Source organism: Triticum dicoccoides, chromosome 7B, assembly GCF_002162155.2.
Source record: "Triticum dicoccoides isolate Atlit2015 ecotype Zavitan chromosome 7B, WEW_v2.0, whole genome shotgun sequence".
Classification (NCBI taxonomy): Eukaryota; Viridiplantae; Streptophyta; class Magnoliopsida; order Poales; family Poaceae; genus Triticum; species Triticum dicoccoides.
Window position 1 is genome coordinate 669,366,233 of NC_041393.1, and position 21,863 is coordinate 669,388,095.

A 21,863-nucleotide genomic window follows, 5' to 3' on the forward strand; every position below is an offset into this window, starting at 1 on the left:
GTAGATTTTAGGCATGAGTTACAAGCTTGTATTAAGCATAAACTACATGTATACCTATTCTCTTGGCTGGGGTAATATATGCAAAAGGCACATTTTATATTATAATCTCCTTTTCCCCTAATCCAATCATGTTCACAATCTACCTGGTTCATCATCTCTACTTTTAATCCTGATAGATCATCTATTAAATCTATTTCATCTTCAGTAGATTCTTCTTCTAGCTCTTCATTTTCTATTTCATTTATTTCTATGATGGAGTATATTGACTCGTCATCTTTTATTTCATCATCACATACTAGTATATTCTCATTAACACTATCTATAATTAATACTCTCTCTTGCTCTTCATATTTACTAGAGTACCTTTTCTGATCTTTATTAGGGCAAGTTTTACTTAAATGATCAGGTGAATTGCATATGAAACATCTACATGTTTTATCATATGATTTTCTAGGATTATATCTTCTAACATTTCTTTTATGCAAGAATGGGGCTCTATTATCTGATCTTCGTAAGAAATATCTTTTCTTTGTTCTAAAATTTCTATTATCTCTTTGTGTTTTATAATATTTCTTACTCTTGTGTCTTTCTTCGCCATATGTTAGTTGTATTTGGACGATTTTATTGCAGAAATTATAATCGAATTTCTTCATAGACCTCTGGTCCTGTATACTTGTACATACCTTTCTAAGATGTTTAAACACGAAAGTTATAGCTTGAGATATATTTATGTCTATGCCCGCAGTATCTTTCTTATATTCTTCAAATATTATTGATCCTAATGGATCTGGTAACTTATTAAAATACCTTTCAACCACACCTTTATTGTAGCCTTGCTTAGCTGTGGTAGCATTGTATAAATAATGTTGAGAAAATTCCTTTATACCTTTCCAACTTGTTAAAGTTAATTTTTCTATTTCTCTCAACCTTTCATTTTGCAATGTGGTATGACCCAATTCTGGATCTTCTGCTATGACCATATTTGATATGACATTAGCAAAGTTATTAGGATTACTTCCAGCTCTTTTTAGTTCTTCGTATTGGTCTGGATATGTCTCTACCCATTGTTCCCATAATATTTTTACTGATTCTCCCAAAAATGTTTCAAGATATGTTATCATATCTTCCACCTTATTCCCTATATTATATTGATTTTGTATATATTTTTGGACTATTAATCCTTTCCAAACACTAATTATATTCGGCCTATCTACAGGGTCATGGGCTGCTAAATTCAGAATTGCACCGTCATTCCTAGAGTTTTGGAACTGCACTACTTTTTCAAAACCTCTTCTTTTAGAACCCATAAATGTATATTGTCCAGGAATATATGTAGGTTGATAATCATCTTTTTCAGGAGGCCATTTTCCAGCAGATCGAGTAGGTCTCTCTCTTTCTCCTTCTCTTTTTACAGAAGACTCGCCATATCCTCTTCTTCTTTTATGACCACCTAAATCTACTTCCATGGCTTCCATCGCATTTTCTAAATTATGCAGACTTTCGTCATCTAACGAGTTTATAAAATCAGCATTTTGCTCGGAATCAATATAATTTTTATCTTCATATTCATCCCATGGTTCTTCTTCTTCTTCATAACTTTCTAATAATAGCTTATTATTGATATCCCATTGATCTTTTTCACTTATGGCTTTCTCCTTATGACTTTCGGCTTTATTCTTAATATCGGTATTTTCTTCGCGTTTAATATTATTCTTTGGCACCACTGGGTTACTAATGACTGGTTTTTTATCCTTTATTAATCTTTTTATTCTCGAAATTTCTCTAATAAAGAATAATTCTCTTTCTCTTATTTTAGGCCAATCTGATGTCATTGAATTATTATATTCCCAGTTTATGCGTTTTAATTTTCTTCCCAATGTTTTAATTCATCTTCTAAGTCTGCCTTTTCCATGCATTATTTTACTCCTTTATTCCTACTATCACTACTCTCTACTTCTGACAAAAGAGGTTCTATTTTGTCTATGGCTGCGGATTTATAGTTCAAGAATCTAATGCTACTACTTCCTTCTCTATTTTGGTAGCTTATATAATTTTCTGGCTGCTTCAACTCTTTCTTTCCTATTAATTCTCTTATATTCCATTCTTCTCCTGCTCTCTCTTCAGAACCAATTTTTAGAGGACTCATAAATTTTATGCCTTCAGATTGCATGCTCTCTATTACGTCATTTACGTTTATTTTGTATCTAGAGCTGCTTTTATTCGTGAGTCTTCCTATGAATTTAATGCTTACTAACAAATTTGTTCTTTAAAGTCTTCATATCCTTTGGTTTGAAACCCAAAGCTCATTTTCTCAATAAATTCTTTTACATGCATCATTAAGTCTGGAGCTATATATGTTATTAATCTATTTTCATTCATATCTCCTTCCATAAAGCCTAATGATGCTTTGTCTACCGACTCTCGTCTTTTATCAAGTAATGTAATTAATACCTTCGTTCCTAATTTCTTTCTTGTCATTTCTTTTACTCCTATAATATACATCCCTTGGTGAATATATTTGTAACTTGAATATTTAAGTTCATTCTCAATATTTTTGCTAACAGTTCTTAAATCAACCGGATGCGTTAACACACTTAATTCTACTTCTCTAGATATTCTGTATAATCCGTTTTTACTTCAAATATGCCCATGTGATATACCTGTTGCGGTCTTATTTTTCTTAACGTGTCTCTCTGATATCTTTCTAATTCGCGTTCCATGTCTATAACCTTTTCTAAATTATCTATGTCGTCACTTCTGCATGATATCCTATTCATCATGGTGAGCGGCCTACAATCTTGCCTTATTAACTGGATGGTCTTGTCTCTTCTAGAGAGGCTTTTAGATAGTTTCATTTTTCAGAATTAATATTTTTAGAGGATGAGACTATTCCGGATGAAGATAATATCAACTCGTTGTTACCTCGTTTAGTATTTAGCTTTTCCACAATCTGGACTAGTAGTTGTAGAATTGTATTATTCTGCCTTATAATTTAATGCTTGGCTATATTCACTCATTCAAGTTATGATACAACTAGAGTCTTTCCTTCTTGTATTAACCTTCTAACTTCAAGTATATCTCGTCTTATTTCAGCACCTGATAATGAATCTTTATTCTTATTTACGACACCACTTAGATTCTTACCAATGGATAAAACTTCTTCTTCAATATAGTCATTGTTCTTACAAATTATAAGGTTTCTACCTTTCGATTCTTCTAATTTCTGTTGAACTAGATCAATTTTATTATTCAAGCCTGCATATTTTTGTACCAACTTATTGTGTTCTTTTAACAGACTTTCATTTTTTTGGTCTAAATTATCTTGTCTTTTTCCCCAAGTTTTATAAAAGTTATGAATGAGGTCGACAATTAAATTTAGTTGGCTATAACTAGTATGCCATGTATGTTCTTCGAAAGGATTTATTCTGCACCGTATGCTAATATTTTCTTTGGTAGAGATCAGTCTACCTGTACTAATTTCTAAATTCAAATACTTTAGTCTTTCAATGATTAAAACTCTGGCTGAGATACCAACACACAAAATATAATAAATAATTTTTTTTAAAAGTTTTATTAAATTATTACGTAATTTAATTTTGTGAAATTATTTAATTAACTAATTCTTAATTAATATGTAGGATCTTTTATGGGTTGGCGAAACCAACGAGACAACCTACGGGTATGCATCAGTTGTCTTAATCCTACTCGGTACTCTCCGTATTTATCACTATGTTGCTTCAGAAGCAGCTAAGTTCTTTCACTTGAAGTTCATATTGCAAATTTATTTGATGAATTCCTACCATCTTCCCAGGCAGTTCCACCCGAAGGGAACACTTCCCTACGGCCACAAGGTTCTCATTCGAACGCCACACATCGGCTAAACAGAGAACTACCGGCAAAGGTTTCTCCTATAGGATCCCTAGCGTAAGAACTCATCTCATAAATTCATAATATAAAAACCAAGTGAAACCTGAAACTACTTCACTTCGACAACATAATTTGCATACGGATTTCCGTTTCGGGAGACCCCGAAGGGATTACAAAGAGAAAAAGAGAACTACCTTCTGCCTACCTCCACCACTGGATGATACAATGCCTCAAAGGCTTATTACAAACTAAAGATGGCTACTACTACTACTACTACTAAGGAGAGTGAGGAAAGTGGTTCTCTGGTGCTTGCGATGCTCTGGAGACTGGTGTTGTGTAGACTGCTGTTCTGTGTCCGCGCTCAGTCCTCCTCCTTTTATAGTGCGCGAGGGATGCTGGATGCTCCCCTCTTTTATTCTTCTGCGTCATAGCTGGAGGCCGGGGTATCTCGTAGCTTGACACGCCTTATACACCGCTGAAGTGCCTCAGTGTTTGCGACATCAAGCCTTGGGTGACTCCGATGCTAGACTGACATTTTTGTCTAGACTGAGAACTTTGTCCAGACTGAGAATTTTGTCCAGACTGAAATATTTGTCTTGACTGCGAATTTTGTCTTGACTGGAACTTTTGTCTTGACTGGAATCTTTGTCTTGACAGATGATTTTGTCCAGACTGAAGCTCTTGTCTTCATTGCAACTCTTGTTCTTGCATGCACCGTCCTATGAGTTATCCATGCATGGTTGAATATTGTCTTCATGCAACTTGGATGAAGGGTCTTGTCTTGAATGAGGACCTTTCCTGATACGGATGTTGCATGGTGCTTCTTGCATAATTATTCTTGCTACCTTTTTTTTGGGGTATGGGTACGGGTCTACCCCGCCCATATTATTGATAACACCTTATCAATATTTTGAGTTCTTTCAATATTCGGGTATAGGTCCTCCGCGCCCGAATAATTGAATATATATATATATATATATATATATATATATATATATATATATATATATATATATATATATATATATATATATATATATATGGAAAAGCAAACCTATGCAACAATCTTGTGGAGGTGGCAATCATAGCCACATGTTCTCATTGAGATCTGGTCCCTATACTTTCCCTCTTTCGATTTTCTTCATTTTAACTATTGCATAGTTATTTCCTCATATAGACAAAATGGGACCATGGTCCTTGTTTATAGCCCAGTAGAGGCCAGTAGTAGGCTGGCAAGCCGTCAGGGAGCCAGTGCTCGGCCCGTGCGCTTACAGTTCCCAGCCCACGAAAAGGTTCCCAGATGCATTCGGTGCCGACTGCCACCTCTCCATCTCTGTTTTTCTCCCCTGCTCATGCCTCTCTCTCACTCCCTCGCCGGTTCGGATCCACACCACGGCCACACCTTCCGATCAGCATGGCCTCCCCTATGCCCCTCCTCTCCATCACTCACGATCACCACCCTAGCATGGAGCCCAGCCGTCTGCACATCTTATTTCTCCTCCCTAGCAGAGTAGATCTGGATCGGGCTCCTTTCTTCCTGCACCGTTCCCGGTACGCCAACCTCCACCACTGCCTTCTCTACATTCACCTCCTCCTCCTACGACCCGTGCTACAGCAGCAGCGTCCCACCATCCCCCAGCCATCACCTTCCTCCCCCATTTTGTGACCCGTCGACGGTGCCACGACCAGGACGACCACCACTTCTGGAGCGGCCGAGTTCTGCCCGAGAAGGCGACACCGCACACCGACAAATCAAGTCGAGCCGACGGAGCAGAGCTCCGTGAGGAGGAGGAGCTCCATGCGGCCGCGACGCCCAAGGAAGGAGCAGCTCCGGTGCAGGCTGTCTACAGTCGCCATCGGAGCGGGGTGCTGTTGCCCGCTCCCCAAATCTCTCCGCCCCCTTCGGCTGCGTTGGGATGTAGCACTGGCGCTTGTCGTCCTCTTCGTGCACCAATACTTCAACGGGGTCGCGGACATAGGCAAATGGAGAAGGCCGGCGTAAAGCCGGGTCTCCTGTACTCGTGGTTGCTTCGAGGTCGAGTTGGTTGCTACAAATCATAGACTGGAACAACACTGGATGTACTGGTGGATTGGAGTCCCCTGTTTTAGTGCTTGGTGCTCTCTCCTTTGCTCTGACAGTGGTGACCGGCTGCAAGCAGATGAATTTGTGTAAGGGTAACATCCTGTGGTACCTGCTCTTGATTGTTTAGTATAGCTATTAGTACTGCTATTTTTGCCTAATGTTTTTTCTTGAAGTATGATTGTTCCAGTGAGTATTATTGGTTTGTTAATCTGCTCAGCACTAATATTTTAGCTGAAATTTGCAGAGTTTCAGTTTTTTGTACCTCTTTACTGCCACACATTCGTGGTCACTGTATGAGTCTAGATGCACTTTTTTTTCTTGGGTAGCACACACTCATGAGATGAAAAAGAAAACAAAGAACTGCTCATAGAAACCTGGAAAAGATGTTGGAAATAAAACTGAAATGTAGTTTTTGTTCTCCTACTTTACATTTTATTTTTTCAGTGGGATGCTCATGATTTTATTATAAACTCGGTTGAGACTAATTTCAATGGGATGCTCATAATTAGTTTCGCCCTTTTTTGCCTTATTATTTTTGCTTGAAAGTACGAGGTCAGTTATGAAAGTGAGCTATAGCTCAACGATTTTCTCAGAATCGTCACCTGCGGGGGCAGCATGTGTATAGATCAGAGGGTTTGCTTTCACCTGCTCATTTTTGTGAAGGTTCAGGGTCATTGATGTGTAGGTATGTTTTTGTTCAGTTAGCATGGGGATGGGGCGTGTTCTTCTCCCAGGAATGTTCATTTTTGTCACACTCATTTTATGCTCTAGGCAATTACTGTTGTTTTTGTAAGTTAGTGTACATTGATCATTTTTTTGCTGCAACTACTCACAAAGGAACCTTCTGTTATTTTCATTTTTTGAAGCAGAAGAAGAATGCAAGCTAGTGAATTAAAAGAAGCTTGAGACTCTGATTCCTGTTGGGCCAAGCTACTTCCTTTTATGAATGGGTCAAGTCTTAAATTGTTAGTCGAGTACACATATTTTTCAAGGTGGCTGGAGTGTGCTCATATGATTAGGTAGGTATATTGTTGAAGCAGTATCCCTGTTCCAAATCAGTGACACAATCTAACACTGGTACGACTCAACCCAATCCATCAGTATGCATGTAAGTATGAGAATTTTCATGCCAAAAATTGTTCTCGATTGTTAGTAATTGTTATATATGTATCTCATTTCTGCGCAATAGTTTGTTAGATAACCAAAACAGCTGTAACTTCTTCCTAACCGTGTCACTTATTTACATTTCTTACAAGTTTTATTTCATAGTTTTTGTTTGCACCTGTAACATCAGTTTCAGTTTTCACTAATTCAGCCCAATCTTCAGCCTGACGGTCTCTATTTCATCAGTCTTCAGTATACCATTGTTTATTCTAGTATTTCAGCAAATACTCTTCATTTTTTCAGTTAATGGTGGGTGGCTGCTTTCTCTGCTACTCCTTGTACCTGCCTCGGCCACCATTACCTTCGCGGCATTCTGCAATTGTAAATGAAACATGCAAGTTATACCCCTCATGGTGGTCTAGTGTCACAGAAACCTTTCTCCGCCATTTGTGAGAACCTTGAACGATCATATGTGTTCACTCTTTATATTGGATGGGGCACCTTTGATACCATGAACGTTACACCCTCGATTCACTAGATGGCAAAACAATGCATTTTAGGTGCGACAAAACAATGCATTCATCCTCATTTTACCATGTTGTTTGTGTAGAGCTAATCATGCATTACTTTTGGCAAGCAGATCAAAACCATCAAACCAGGCCTTACTACCACGCCCAAATTCAACTGGTCAATGCCCCCTTTCTCTTTGCATTGCCAAGCCCACCGGACAAAATGCATGCATGTTTCCTCAATAAGCAAACACGCATGGCTGGTAGGAGTACACGAGAAAGGGCGCTCTGAAATTTGCTTCAGTTCCTCTGAGCGCTCACAAACAAACAAAACATTTTACTTCTGGCCACGGACCGTCTGCCAGCAGCCCTGCCAGTCTTCCCTCGGTTCACGCGACAAGGCAGTCCATACACCATCCACATGTGATCAGTGGGGCTTTTCACAAGTCTTTCTAGTGGAAGCATATTTATTTACATGTACCCAGTTTGGTTGGGCATTATAAAGTAAATAAGGAAATATGTCACTTGTTTTAAACTTCAAAGCATGACTTTGCACTCAGTTATACTACCTCCATTCCTAAATATAAGACGTTTGGGCAGTTTAAATTAAACTGCACGAACGTCTTTATGTAAGGTGTATTCTTTTGAGCACGGTGACCAAGGCACATAATTGAAAAGAATTTTAGACGAAAATACCCTTAACTAATTAGGTAGTTAGTAGCTTAATTATCAGCAACAAAATAACTAGCAACCTAATACAAGGCAACTAAATCTCACAGCACCAGAATAAAATCAATCTGTGGGATGGGAGAGAGAGAAATGTGAGATGTGCTACCCTAACGTAAGTTGGAGGAGGTGAGGATCATACTACACACCGGTTGCATTCCTAGTTCGTGCCAATCTTGCTAAGGGGCACCGACCTGCCGCAGGCGCCTCCGGCCACCAGCCAACACCCACGAGCGGCCACCACGAACGGCACACACCTGAAGAAGACCAAGGGTCGTCGCTCGTGGCGCCGGTCCTGTCTTGACAGCCGCCGCCACCTGTATAGGGCATCGCACTACACGCCGCGCTCACCTGCACTGGCCATCAACCCGCATCGCTGGAGTCGACGCCAGCACTGGGTCTCCTCTTCTTCCAGATCCCGGCCGGCAGCTGAGACGGGTAGAGCTCCTCCCCATGTCTTCCTCACGGGACGGGCTCTCCTCCTCCCGCAGCTTCCTCTCTCGCTGGCATAGCGGGCTAGAGTACATATGAGGATGCGGTGGTGGTGCAGCTAGCTGGTGGCACGCGGTGCAGGAGGCCGTGGGAAGGAGGGAGGAGGCACCACCAGATGGGGAGGAAGGCGGGTGGGGAGGAAGGAGGGGGCATCGCCAGGTGGAGGGGAGGTGGTGTCGAGGGAGTGGAAAGAATCCAGGAGGGCATGATCTATTTTGACCACTTGACCTAGGGCTTTTTCACCGGGATCGTCATTGGTCATGGACCCACTCGACGAGCCCTTCGTTGCCGTGTGGACCAATGATTATATGGTTCCACTGGTAGCCACCAGCGAACAGTGCGAGGTGCAACAAAATCTAGTAGTGAATAGTAAAAATCAACGGTGAAAAACGAGCGAGTGAGCTGATCGAGTGGCCAGCGATCACGCACGCGCGAAGGCCTCCAGAACGGCGGGTTGCCTAGCGTGATTTATATATTCGATTCCTCTTTTTTGCTTGTCTCCAAGCAGCCCGCTAGACGTGATTATGATCGTATAAGAAGAATCATAAACAATAACCAAACAATTGTACCTAAGTACACGCAAGTCACACCCCCCCCCCATATGGTTATTGTGTACACTTTTTTTTCGGTAAAAAATGGGCACCCACCTCCATCTCTCTATTTTTAGGATTCATTAACAGTAACGAACGATCAATTTGTAATCAGAAACACACTATTCACACCATGCTTGGCGTATTCGTTCTCGGTCGGGAACCTTCATTTTTCATTTACCGAACCCTTCACACTCGTATGTGTGCACCTTTTATAACTGTACTGGATACTCTTTCGCTTCTTTGTCATTTGTACACACGGTTTGGTACACCGTCCCACTCGGCGCTCCCGACCGTTCTATCTCTCTCTCTCTCTCCTGATATGGTGTTCTCGTGTTGTCGTAGTGACATGGGAACCTTCAATTCCAACATACGAAGCCTCTCACCATTGTAGGTATGTACTGTTTTCATATGGGGCGGGTACCTTTTAATCGTACAACTATCAGTGTACCATCCGAGCACTGCCTTGCTCCCGCCGGTCTCCCGCCCACTCTCTATTTTGTTGTTCTTTTCTCTCTCTTTTCGTAAGAGGAAACATTAATATTAACGGGCATTTTACAACAGAAAAACATGCGGATATCCCCCCGCTTGGCGTTATTGTATCGCTGAATCGTCATAATGATGTGGGAACCTTCATCATCGTCTACCAAACCTTACACACTCATATGCGTGCACTTTTTATTGAGTCGGAAAGGGGGGCACCCACTGTGCCCTCCATCTCTCTCTTATTTAAGAGGTATTAATAGTAACGAACGGCCAGTTTGCAATCAGAAACACGCATGTCACACCCCCGCTTGGTGTTATCATTCTCGGTCAGGAACCTTCATTTTTCATGTGTTGAACCCTTCACACTTGAATGTGTGCACCCTTTCTATCCGGACCAGACACTATTTCACTACCTTCACATTTGTACCCACGGTTTGGTACACCGTTCCACTACGGCGCTCCCGACCATTCTCCCTCCCTATATATCTCTCCCACTCTCTCTATCTCGCTATCTATCTCTCCTTCTCCCAGTCTCTTCCCATTGCAATTGTTGATTCTGGAGCAATTATCTACAAAACACAGTTATCGGAAAAGAACTCCATGACCATGGTGATGGTCTTGTTCGGAATGAGTTCGCGATTCACAAACATAAAGTTCACCTCATTCATTATGAAATCCGCAGGACACACACTTATTCTCTCGCAGTCAATATGAGATCCACAAGACACACACGTATTCTTATGTGTGTTATATGAGATGGTCTATAGAGAAAGGGAGCCATAGATAGCTAGAAAACAGTTACATTACACAAGGAACCTTCAGTTTGCATTGTCGAAACCATGCATACCCACAATAGGGGCACCCTATTGCATATGAACGTGAACCTTTCATATAACGATGACGTTGGACCTATCACGTGAAACCATCATACATTTTGTCAGGTGTTAAAGGACTAGAGAGAGAGGGAGCAATGTATAGCTAGTCATAGCATCACCGCAAGACTTACATTAAACAGAAACCTCTATTTTACTTTGTCAGAACCATGCATACCTGCAGGAAGGCACCCTTTTTTTGTGAACGAGAACCCTATCTATAAGGTGGACGCTGCACCCACCGACACTCCATTCGGTACCGCATAGTTTTTCCATGAAGCATTCTTGTCAAATAAGGTGTTGAAGGACTAGAGAGAGAGAGAGAGAGAGAGAGACAGAGAGAGACAGAGAGAGGGAGGGAGGGAGGGAGGGAGGGAGGGAGGGAGAGAGAGAGAGAGAGGGAGGGAGCAAAAGATAGATAGATATAGCATCACCGGAACACTTGCATTTACACATGAACCTCTGTTTTTACTTTGTCGAAACCATGCATCACCGGAACGCTTGCATCACATGTAAAACTTCCATTTTGCATTATCAGAACCATGCACACCCACCCTGGGGGCACCTTTTTATTGTGCACGAGAACCTTCTATATAAGTGGATGTTGCAGCCATCGACCCCAATTGACACTCCTGCAAACTTTTATGGTGCATGCATGTTATATCAGATGGTAAAGGTCTATAGAGAGAGGGAGCGATACATAGATAGACGTTGCATCCATCACCGCAACGTTTACATTACATACGAACTTCCAGTTTGCATAGTCGGAACCATGCTTACCCGCACAAGGGGAGCCCTATTATATAATGATGATGTTGGACCTAGCAAATGGGCAGACCGGTTTCATTTCAGCGTTGTTTAATGCTGGCTTAACCACCACGTACCCGCGATCCGGTCTGATAATATTTGTTACTAGGAACAAAAAATATACATAGTCTCTTGTGTCTATGCTTTTACTCTAATCGGTCTAGTGCCAGGCGATGGTTACGTACCTTTTTTTTTTTGAAATGTGATGGGTACGTACTTGAACATGCATGGATGGATCAAATTTTAAACGGGCCAATCAGGGGCCAGTGCATGGATCATATGTGTTTGCATGTGTATGTCTCGTCTGTTAGTCAATCATCGCGTCCAAAGGCCTCCGGTTTGCTCCAAAGAGAGTATGTTCTTAGCACTGATCGTTTGGAAAGACCATCTGATTTCTTAATGACCATGTCTAAAAAACCATCTTCAACCTTACAATACTAATGAAAATGCTTCCCTTCTAATTACTTCGACGACCATCTCCCACTGAAGCTACTGAGTGTGATTACTTCCACGACCATCGACGGTGGATGCAAGGCCGACAGCTGTGTCGGGGTTCGGCGGCCCGTCCATGGCGAGCGGGCGGGAGGGTTTTGGGAAAGGGAGGATAATGAGGGTGAGGGTGGATATGCCACTGATCGGCGGCCATGCGGAGGACAAGGGCGTGCGTCGCCCGCGTTCGAACCCGGCCCAAATTTGGGCACGAAATAGGTCAGGGACGTCCATTTGCGTCGGCGTTTTGGGCCGACATTTTCGTCCGCTTCTACCCAAACAGACACTCGCAAACAGTTTGCGTCGGCGCGTTAGAGTTGCTATAAGAACCAACATGGTTCCTGCCTCAGCCTTGCGTGAGACGCGTCAGCGCAAGCAACTATGTGGATGCTGAAGATTGAAGACACCAGATCCACCACACTCGCACATCTTTGCTTTGACCCATGAAGCCGAACTAGTGTTGTGTCGGGCCTCCGAGCCCCGCTGCCCGAGCTTCATTACCCCCTCCCTCACAACCACAGGCAAGAACATCCATGCACCAGCAGCCCACAAAGCCATCGTCGAAGCTGCCAAATCCATTGCACACACATAGCCTCGGACCTCCACATGCCAGAACACTGCGCTTGCCGAACCGCCACGACTCCATGCGCGTCTGCTTGAGCGCGACCCCCCTGTAGAATCGACCGACATGCGCCGCCCAGACCCGAGCGGGCGGTTAGGGTTCCCTCCCAGACCACACGCGGGAGCAACACACTCATTTGCACGTATCTTTTTATTTTGCAAAATTATTTGCACATATTTTTGACTTGCTCATTATGAAAGCACCCCCATAAGCGTGCAAGCATCAGCTCGTATACTGAAACACCAATGAATTTTCCAAATGATTGCAATCAAGCTGAAAAAATGATTATTTTCTTCATCATTATGTAAAATACTTGTTAAAAAACGAGGTATGAAGAGTTAAGGTGCATGGTCTGAATGTAATTTTTTGTTTAATATAATGTGTTTGGTAGAAGAAAACCTGGACACATGCGTCGAGTGTGGCCTACCATTGTGAAATAGTACTACAGACTTGTGACCACCTGTGTATCGAATGTCAAACTGAACGGGATGTGACCTACTTCCTGGAATACTGGGATCGTAGGTTGTCTGGGTATTTTGTCAGCGCTCCTTCCCACGTTTCTCTATAGCTAAGCACGCATTATCTCCACATTTCTCTATAACTAACCATGAAGTAGAAACAGATGTACATGCAGTTAGGATCCATATGCCACCGTTGGCTATCATCGCCATTCCTGCATGTGTTTAAAAGAAGTTTATATCCAGACGTGTAGAAAGAGAGTAAGCCATCAAGGTGCACAACAAAGATAAAGATAATATTTACTTGGCCTGGTGCATCGGGAGGCACCTACAGCCATTTCCAAACCCTTCCACTTTAATGCCTGAGAAGGAAACAACTAGTAGATGGAGTGTTACAATCTCACTAATAACTCTCGTTAGTTTTCAAACTCATTTTATTAAAATGCTAGACGCTCTACGCCTGTGCATCAAAGGCCAAACTTCCTGGAATCCTAGGATCAGAAGTTGTCTGGTGTATACTGGCAGCTCTCCTTTCCACGTTCGAAGCGGTATATGAGTGGGCCCGAGCAACTATAGTAAAAACCACTATGATCGAGAAGGTCCCGCAGCTGAACAGGGAGAGGTGAACGGCACGAGGAAGTTTGAGAATCTACAGTCCTTTGATAGAGCAATGAAAGACGGCAAGATACGTTTCCATTTTGCCAGTACCCGAGTGTGTTATTTTTTTTTCTTTTTCCTTATTTTCGAGAAAGGAGGTTGAAACCGTGGCCTCTGCATCGGTAGATGTATACAACCATATTTATTAATTATTATTCAACAAAGGTCTGGTAAGAACATACATCAAACAATCTGAAGCCAAAACTCACACCTACAAACTTGATAATGTGGAATGGAAAAAACAGCAAACATAACCCCACGCCCGCGTTATCACTCCCGCGGTGGCTCGAGCGAAATCCTAGCCTGCCACTGCCGCCGCTGCTCCATCCATCTCCTCCCCCCTCGCCGCCACCGGAGGAGGCCGGTGGCCTAAGCCCGCGGGGAGGACGGCGGCAGGGAGTTCCTCGCGTTCCCGTGCGCACATTTGGTGAGGGAGGCTCTAGTCCGCGTCCTGCTCCTCGATGGCAGGCAACTCCCCTGGCCCGACTCGGTTGCGCGCCCCGGCTGCGTCATCCGGCCTCTCTGGCTGCGCTCGGTTGTGGCAGGGGGTGGGCCGCCCTGGCTTCCTGGTGGGTGTTGCACGCCTAGCGGTGCGTCGGTGCGCCAGCGGCTGGTCCATTGCGGGGCAGGTGCGAGGGACCACAAGATCTAGTCGGGCTTGCCGGATCTGGCCTGCTGGCTTTGGTCAGCGATGAGGTGGTTTGTGATGGTCCTCTGGTGCTGCTGGCGTGGTGGGGTTGGGGGTGGTGTGCGGGCTACTGGAGTTGTGATGCGTGGAGTTGTGATGTTGGGCGGTGCTTTGAGCGGCTTTGGACGGCTAATGGCGCCGGCGTCAGTGGGCGTCGTGTTGCCTCCATGGAGGCATCGCCGTGGAGTGCACCCCCTTGCACACCCTCAGATCCAGCTCTTCAGGTGAAAGCCTAAGGCCCGGTCGGGTCGGGCGACGGCGTCGGCATTGTCGCTTCCCTCTTTGGGGGCACGCCTTGAAGAGCATTGGTTCCCGTTCGCGCTCTCCATGTGTTAGACGCTCACAACACTGCGGTAGGTAGGTGCCCGGCCGGTAGTGTGGCAATGCAGTGTCCAGTTTGGCAACGATGATAATGGCTAGCGGTGTAAGGTCGCGGTAGTGCTTCGGTTGTCGATCCTTACCCGGCGTGCTTGTCAGGTCTCTTCTGGATCTCGTCGTGCCGTCGTGGGGTGGGAGCTATCCGGGAGGTGCCTAGGCGATGACGATGGCAAGTGGCTAGTGGTCTTCGAGGAGGTGTTAGTTGGCGCCAACTCTGCCCATCTCTCTTCTGTTTTGGTGGTTTTCCTAGTCGGAGTTGTCTGGCGCCTGCGTCGGTGGCCGACTGTTGGCATGGGTTCCCGCGTTTGCAGCGACAAGGACTTTGTTGGTGGAAGTCGGTGGTGAAGTCGGAGTCACTGGCTTGTGGAGGAGTGGTGACGATGACACTTGGTGACGACCTTGACTTTGTGTTTCTTCTATGCAGCGTAGTTCTATCTTTGTGTGGTTGGCCAGGTCGGCCGTTGTTGCCCTGTGTGGGCTGTTGTGACGGTTTCAACCCGGTTTTCCGTTAATTAACCGGGCAACCCTCTTCGTGTCCGCCCCAATGCAAATGATGCCCAAATTTGGGCCGGGAACAAAAAGCGGACACGCTCCTTTTTGGGTCGAGACGTTGGGCCGACTTTTGTGTTCGTTTTGACCCAAATGGACACACGCGGACGAAATGGCAGCGCGTTAGAGTTGCTTTAACTATATTTTACATGCTTGTCTCTCATGTAGAAGCGCCATGAACATGCAATACCTTTTTATTGGATGAGAGTTTAATAAAATTGGCTAGTTAAACATTAAGACACACATGTGTTTGTTCAATGGACAGTGTGACGCGGTCCTTCAATTGCAGGTTATGACGAGTAAAAGTAGAAAGTAGTGCCAGCGTACCAAAATGGTAATCTTACAAGTAGCAGACTAGAACTCTAAAGATGACAGTGCACCTGCAGCCAACATGAAATAATGGTCCTGCGGCGTCTTGTTCGTATATGGCTGTCCTTGTGTTAAGTGCTGTGTTGCACATGACACCTTTCTAGTACATCTGTGGCAAAAGCAGTGTACTAGTTCTCTTGTTTTCTTTTTAACACACACGGTTGTGCATGAATAGTGGACCATAGCGCTTCACTGGCTTGCATGTGTATCTTGTAAGGCTAATCTATCCATGGAGACAGTTAATAATTTAGATGTAAATTATAGATACAGTGAATAAAACGAGAAAGAAAGAGTAGAAAATTTGCATCTTGCTCGCAACACAAAACCACCGTCTCCATTATCGCATGCTCGTTTTCTACCCTCTCTGAAGGAAGCGGTGCTGCCCTCTAGTTTCTTGCGTCGGCCGGATCTGACATGCAGTACATTAGTGTTTCATGTGCCTCCTTGTTAAGTCCATCAGCCACGTTTGCGACGAGATTTTCCTAGCTAGAACCGAACGGTGTTTAGTGCGACACATATTGGAGAACACTTGTAACAAGAAAGTCTTTAGGCGTGCCCTGATTTCATGGAATAGAACAGCTAGAACTTAACATGTCAGTAGATGCTAGCGTTGATGTACAGCCTATGGGCACTAGTTGAACTTAGTATGCTTGTAATGTTTAGGTCTATGTACTGTCGCACAGAAGTGGCAAAGAACGGAGACTCGGTAGTCGTCAGTCCATACAAGTTCAGAGATGTCAGAGTCAACGAGTAGAGAAAGGACACTTGCAAAAATGAAAACGAGCTAAGAAAGGGAAGAAGAAAACAAAAGCAATGATAGATAGTGTACTAGCTTGTTCAATGGCATTAACGAAAAACTGAGAGCTCCAATGACGGACCTGAAACATTATCGTGTTTGGCGGGTGTGAGTAATAAGCACACAAAATGATTAAACCTGAGTTGGCCCGCAATTGCCCTAGTTTGAGTTTGTATCAGACATGATGAAGGGCCGTTCTCTAACTCACTGTTTAGGGGTTGGACAGTCATCAAAATCATCACAAAAAAATGGAAAACGACTCGGAAATGAAAGCACAAAAAACCGACACTCACATTATCCCTGGATAATAGAACACTTCCAGCACGTCATCAAACAGCGTATTGGTGCCGCTTTGCATTGATACTGAGCACTCGTCGGCGTCCACAACCTGGTCTCTCCAAGGCATCGCCGTTTGCCTAGCCTGTTATAGCATAATCTTGATTAATCTCAGATTAGTTAGTTTGCATGTGCTAGATGAGTACGTGTATTAGTACTACTTTGTGTCCGGTCAGAGTCATGCACAACCTATGCATGGATGTAGAAACAAACGGAGTACTTTTCAGTAGGAGAAGCAAAAGGTGCCGAACCTAGCATCAGATAGAATGAAACCTTTCAAACTAAAACCTACTAAAAAAATATAGATGTATGGAACCTTTCGAAGCTAGCAACGAAACAAAACCACAAAATAGCCTTCTCAAAATAGAGCATGCTAGCTGACAGGTTCTATAAAGGAGCTGCCCCCATTCCACGAATAACTCTTACCTTTTTAGAACCTAGCTTGCCATTTCCATCCACAGCCCCAGAAAGAGCCCCACATGTTTTCCTCTTCTGAAATGCGATCTCCAATAATGCAAGAATTAGGAACCTTATCCATACAGAAGTTCGGATCTTGATGCAAACCAAAGGTTCTGATAGCACACTCTGATAGCACACTCTGGAACCTTATATATACACACCTAATAATAAAGCAAATTGGGTTTCGGTCGTCCATCATGGCATTTTTCAGAAAAGTCCCTGTGTTTTGATGAAATCAATCCGCGGTCCAGATTTAAGTCACACCCGAACCTTTATTTTACATTTTTCGAAACCCCCCCTGATGTTTTAGATAATTCATCCGCAGATCATATCTAAGTCAAACAAATGCTTTTTTTAAATCATCCATATCTTTGAAACCGTAACTCCGATTTAAACATGTTATATATGAAATTTGATTAGAAAAATATGTAGAATATGAATATGAGATTATTTTTACCTGCTAAGTATTTTAAATATTATTTTGGAATATATTTAAGTCAAACAAATGATTTTCTAAATTATCCGTATCTTTTAAACCGTAACTTCGATTTTAACATATTATATATGAAATTTTATTAGAAAATGTGTGAAATCTAAATATGTTGTTAATTTGTCCTTTAAATATTTTTAAAATATTGTTTTGGAAGCAAACTTATAATTTATAGCGCAAGATCCTTTTTTTCCATACCGGCGGCGATCCAGATTACAAATAAATACCCCACTATAACCATATAGGGAGAAGAAAACATCGCTAACTACACATGCATACCTCGGAAAATTGTCACAGGGGAAAACAATAGATTTCTCATCACGGGAGTGAGAGATAGCGAGAGAGAGAGAGAGAGAGGGAGAGAGAGACGCCTTAGGATTAACCATAGTCAAACACGTTTTTGTTTTGTTTTGTGTGAACACCGAGACCTTCGCCGGCGAGGGTGAGAAGGAGGATAAGCGGCAACACAAATATGATGCCTCGCAAAAATAAAGAAGATGAACCTATTTGTGGTCTTGAGTGATGGTTGTTGGGTTAAAAGCGTGTGTTATGTTTTTTCTCCCGTTGCAACGCACGGGCTCTTTTGCTAGTATATATAACACAGATCGCTTCTTCCTCATTATTAGTTCGTCATTATGTTTGTCGTTCGTCCGCGAGCATCCTTGCGGGGGATCGAACTAGGGACGTCTACTTCAAGCTCACCAGCAGTAACCATCACGCCACCTTGCCCAATGTGATGAACGACATCTTCTTACCTTTTTTCTTAGTTTAACATTCCTTTTTCCTTTTTTCGTTTATGTTTTTCTTTTTTTCTTTTTCTTCTGCCTGGCTCAATGATATTTTTTATAATTCATGAACTTTTCTTCAAATCAATGAACTTTTTTTAAGTTCGCTCAACTTTTTTCAGTTTCAATGAACTTTTTTCCAACTTTGATTTACTTATTTCAGATTCGATGAACTTTTTTTCAAATTCAACAAACTTTTCTGAATTAGATAAACTTATTTTTCAAATTGATGAACTTTTTTGAAATTTGTAGATTTTTTTATAATCCATGAACGCTTTTTTCAGTTTCGTGAACTTTTTTCAAAATCGATGAACTTTTTTTAAATCCGGTGATTTTTTTTTTCAAATTGATGAACTTTTCTTCAAAAATGATGAATTTTTTTTCAAAATCTATGAACTTTTTCTTATCATGATTTTGTTCCAAAAAATTTAAGCGATACAGTACATGATTATGTGCAGCAAATAGCGCTTCGGCAGTGTTATTACATATTTCAGGCTGTAACAAATCGCTCAAGGACGTTACCTCCAGTGGTTAGAGAGGTCGGACAAGGAACGAACGGCCTGAGATTGAATCCTGTAGCAGATATCTTTTTTGGGATTTTTCCGCGCGAGTTCACTGGCCGACGCGTTTCGTGGGCCGGCCCAACTTGCTGGGCGCGTGGGCGCTGGATCTCCTAGCCGGCGCTTAAGGCCTTGACTAGGAGCTCCCTGCATGCTTCTTTTTTGTCAAATAGTCCCACCTTGCTTTCTTATACCAATTTCCATCAATTCATAAACGCTGACAAGCTGTTTGAAATATCAACAAGCAGCCTACACAAATAGAGGAACACAGAAGTGAATCCATAGATGAGCATGCTAGACTTGGGATGGTAGATGGAAGTGCTGGGGGAGCATAGAGATATTGGGAAAGCCAATGAACGACAAGTGAGAAAAGTAATCGCTATTTTTATATCAGTTGCTCTCTGGCGAGAGTTGAATTGCATACACATCTCTAATACATACCCCCATGCTAAAAATATATATTTTTTACAACGCCTCTCTCTTCCTAGAGTAAACAACCTCATCGGCCCCAATTCCCGACCGTCGCTGGTCGTCCCCCACGCCGCTCTATATCGGTGTAACTACTTCCTTTTCTCCTCTTGCGAATACCCGTGCCTTCTCCGTGTGCAGCCCACAGCTTACTCTATCTGCTTGGGTTTCTAGCATGGTGTCGCCATGGACATGGACATTGACACGGCCTTCACTGTTGGACAACCTCGACGCTCTTCACATGGTTTAGCCATGCTTATTCGGCTACGGAGTGCATTGTTTTTTCTCTCATTGCAACGCACGGGCCTATTTGCTAGTCTTTATCTTTAACTTTACCTAATATGAAAGGGAGGATTGTTTCTTCATTTTTTTTGGTCTTTTGGTCCGTTCATAATTATTTTTTAAAACCGTTCGTACGTCATTTTTTTTAACATCAGTACAGACACAAGCGATCATATACACGCGCATACACTCACCCATATGAACGCACACACGCACACCCTACCCCTATGAGCACCTCCGAAAGACTGAGCCGGCATATCATCTTGAAATTTACGAAGTCGCCGTAGGCACCTCGTCGTCGACGGGAACGTCTCCTCCCACTGAATGCGCATCGCCGGAAATCCTGAAATAAATTCAGAAATAATGCGAGCACCAGCATTTGAACCCTGATGGATTGGGGATACCACTGTCCACCTAACCATCTCAACCACAGGTTGGTTCGCACCATTCATACGTCGTTGGTGGAATGTTCTAGTACGATCGCTATTGCCGAACGATTCATCCCGTCATCCAGCGACCCTTAGCTGGGCCTCCCGAAGCCAGCTTGGGCCTTTTCCTGTGTGTCGTGTTACTGGCTGGCTGTGAAGATTCTTATAATAATCTGTGTAAAATAATGATTGTTTTGTAATGCCTTTCAATACTCTATTCTTAATTCTCTAACAAAAATATATTCTTCACAAATATTGGTCATCGATCAACCATGAGTTGCATCATTTTCCAGCAAATATTGGACACAGACCGGATCCCTTATTAAATCTACCAATTAAAATAAACAGACTCGTCTAATAAAAAGATCAGTACCAAAAATATCCGAAAGAATGACTATGTTTATAAATTACGACACATCTAGATGTGTCCTAGATAGACCATATAAATTATAATGAAGAATCATAACCGAATATTTGTCGCAATCTCAGTCCAACAGACATCATGCCGCCCCGTGCATGGACGACGCACCTATGTACTATGCTTGTAGCCGTAAGAGTTCCAACGCTTGCTAATAAGACCAAACAAGCAAGCTGCCCGCTCCACCCGGTAGCTAAGCTTGCCGATTCGATCGATCTCAAGCTTGACATAAGGAACCCTAAAGCTAGAGGTTGTGGTGGCTGTGGCGACGATAGGAATGCATGACGGTGGCGCTAACAGTCGGTGGGCGGCAACGATGGGAACATCTTCCGAGATAAGCACCCTACTTCGATGACGCGTGCCGTTGGACACTTCAAAGGAGATCCCGTCTAACTAGGGAAGGAGGAGGAGATCGACGAGAAGGTGGCAGCAAGTCAACAGGTGGTGCAGTTGGACGAGGAGCACGAGGTCCATAGGGGCCTGCTGCGAGAGGTTGAGGAGAAGCTGGAAGGACGTGGTGGAAGAGGGCGGCAAGAGAAGGGGTGACGAGGTGGAGCAGGTGCTCCGGCTCCCTGAAATGTAGGAATGTGTGTGGGAAAGATCAGGTGCGAAGGATGGCTGTTGCAGGCATGACGAGATGACGACGGTGTCCAGATGCGAAATATTGGCATGATCCAGGTTTGGTCTACAGCTACGTGATGACCTTTAAACAGAGATGGCAGATTTGATTGTTGTTTTGCATGTGTTCAGTTTTGGGTGCATCGCACCATTTTTTCTCATTAATTTACTACTTTTATATGATGCATGCTTGGTCAATTGTTCACAAATTTTGCTACTGACATGCATATATGGACCAGCCATTCAAAATAAAATTGTAGAATGAGCTATTCTACTAGGAATAGCTGAGCTTTATAATCATGTCTTTCAGTAAAAATAATAATGTTCATGATATTTGTCAAATATACTCTCATCATTGTTGTCGCCCCCAGCATCTGCATTGCTGCTACCTAGCGATGCGCCTCACCATGGGCCAGGGGAAAATATCCTATGATACCAACCATCACATGATACCATGTCACAAAAATCAAATTTGCA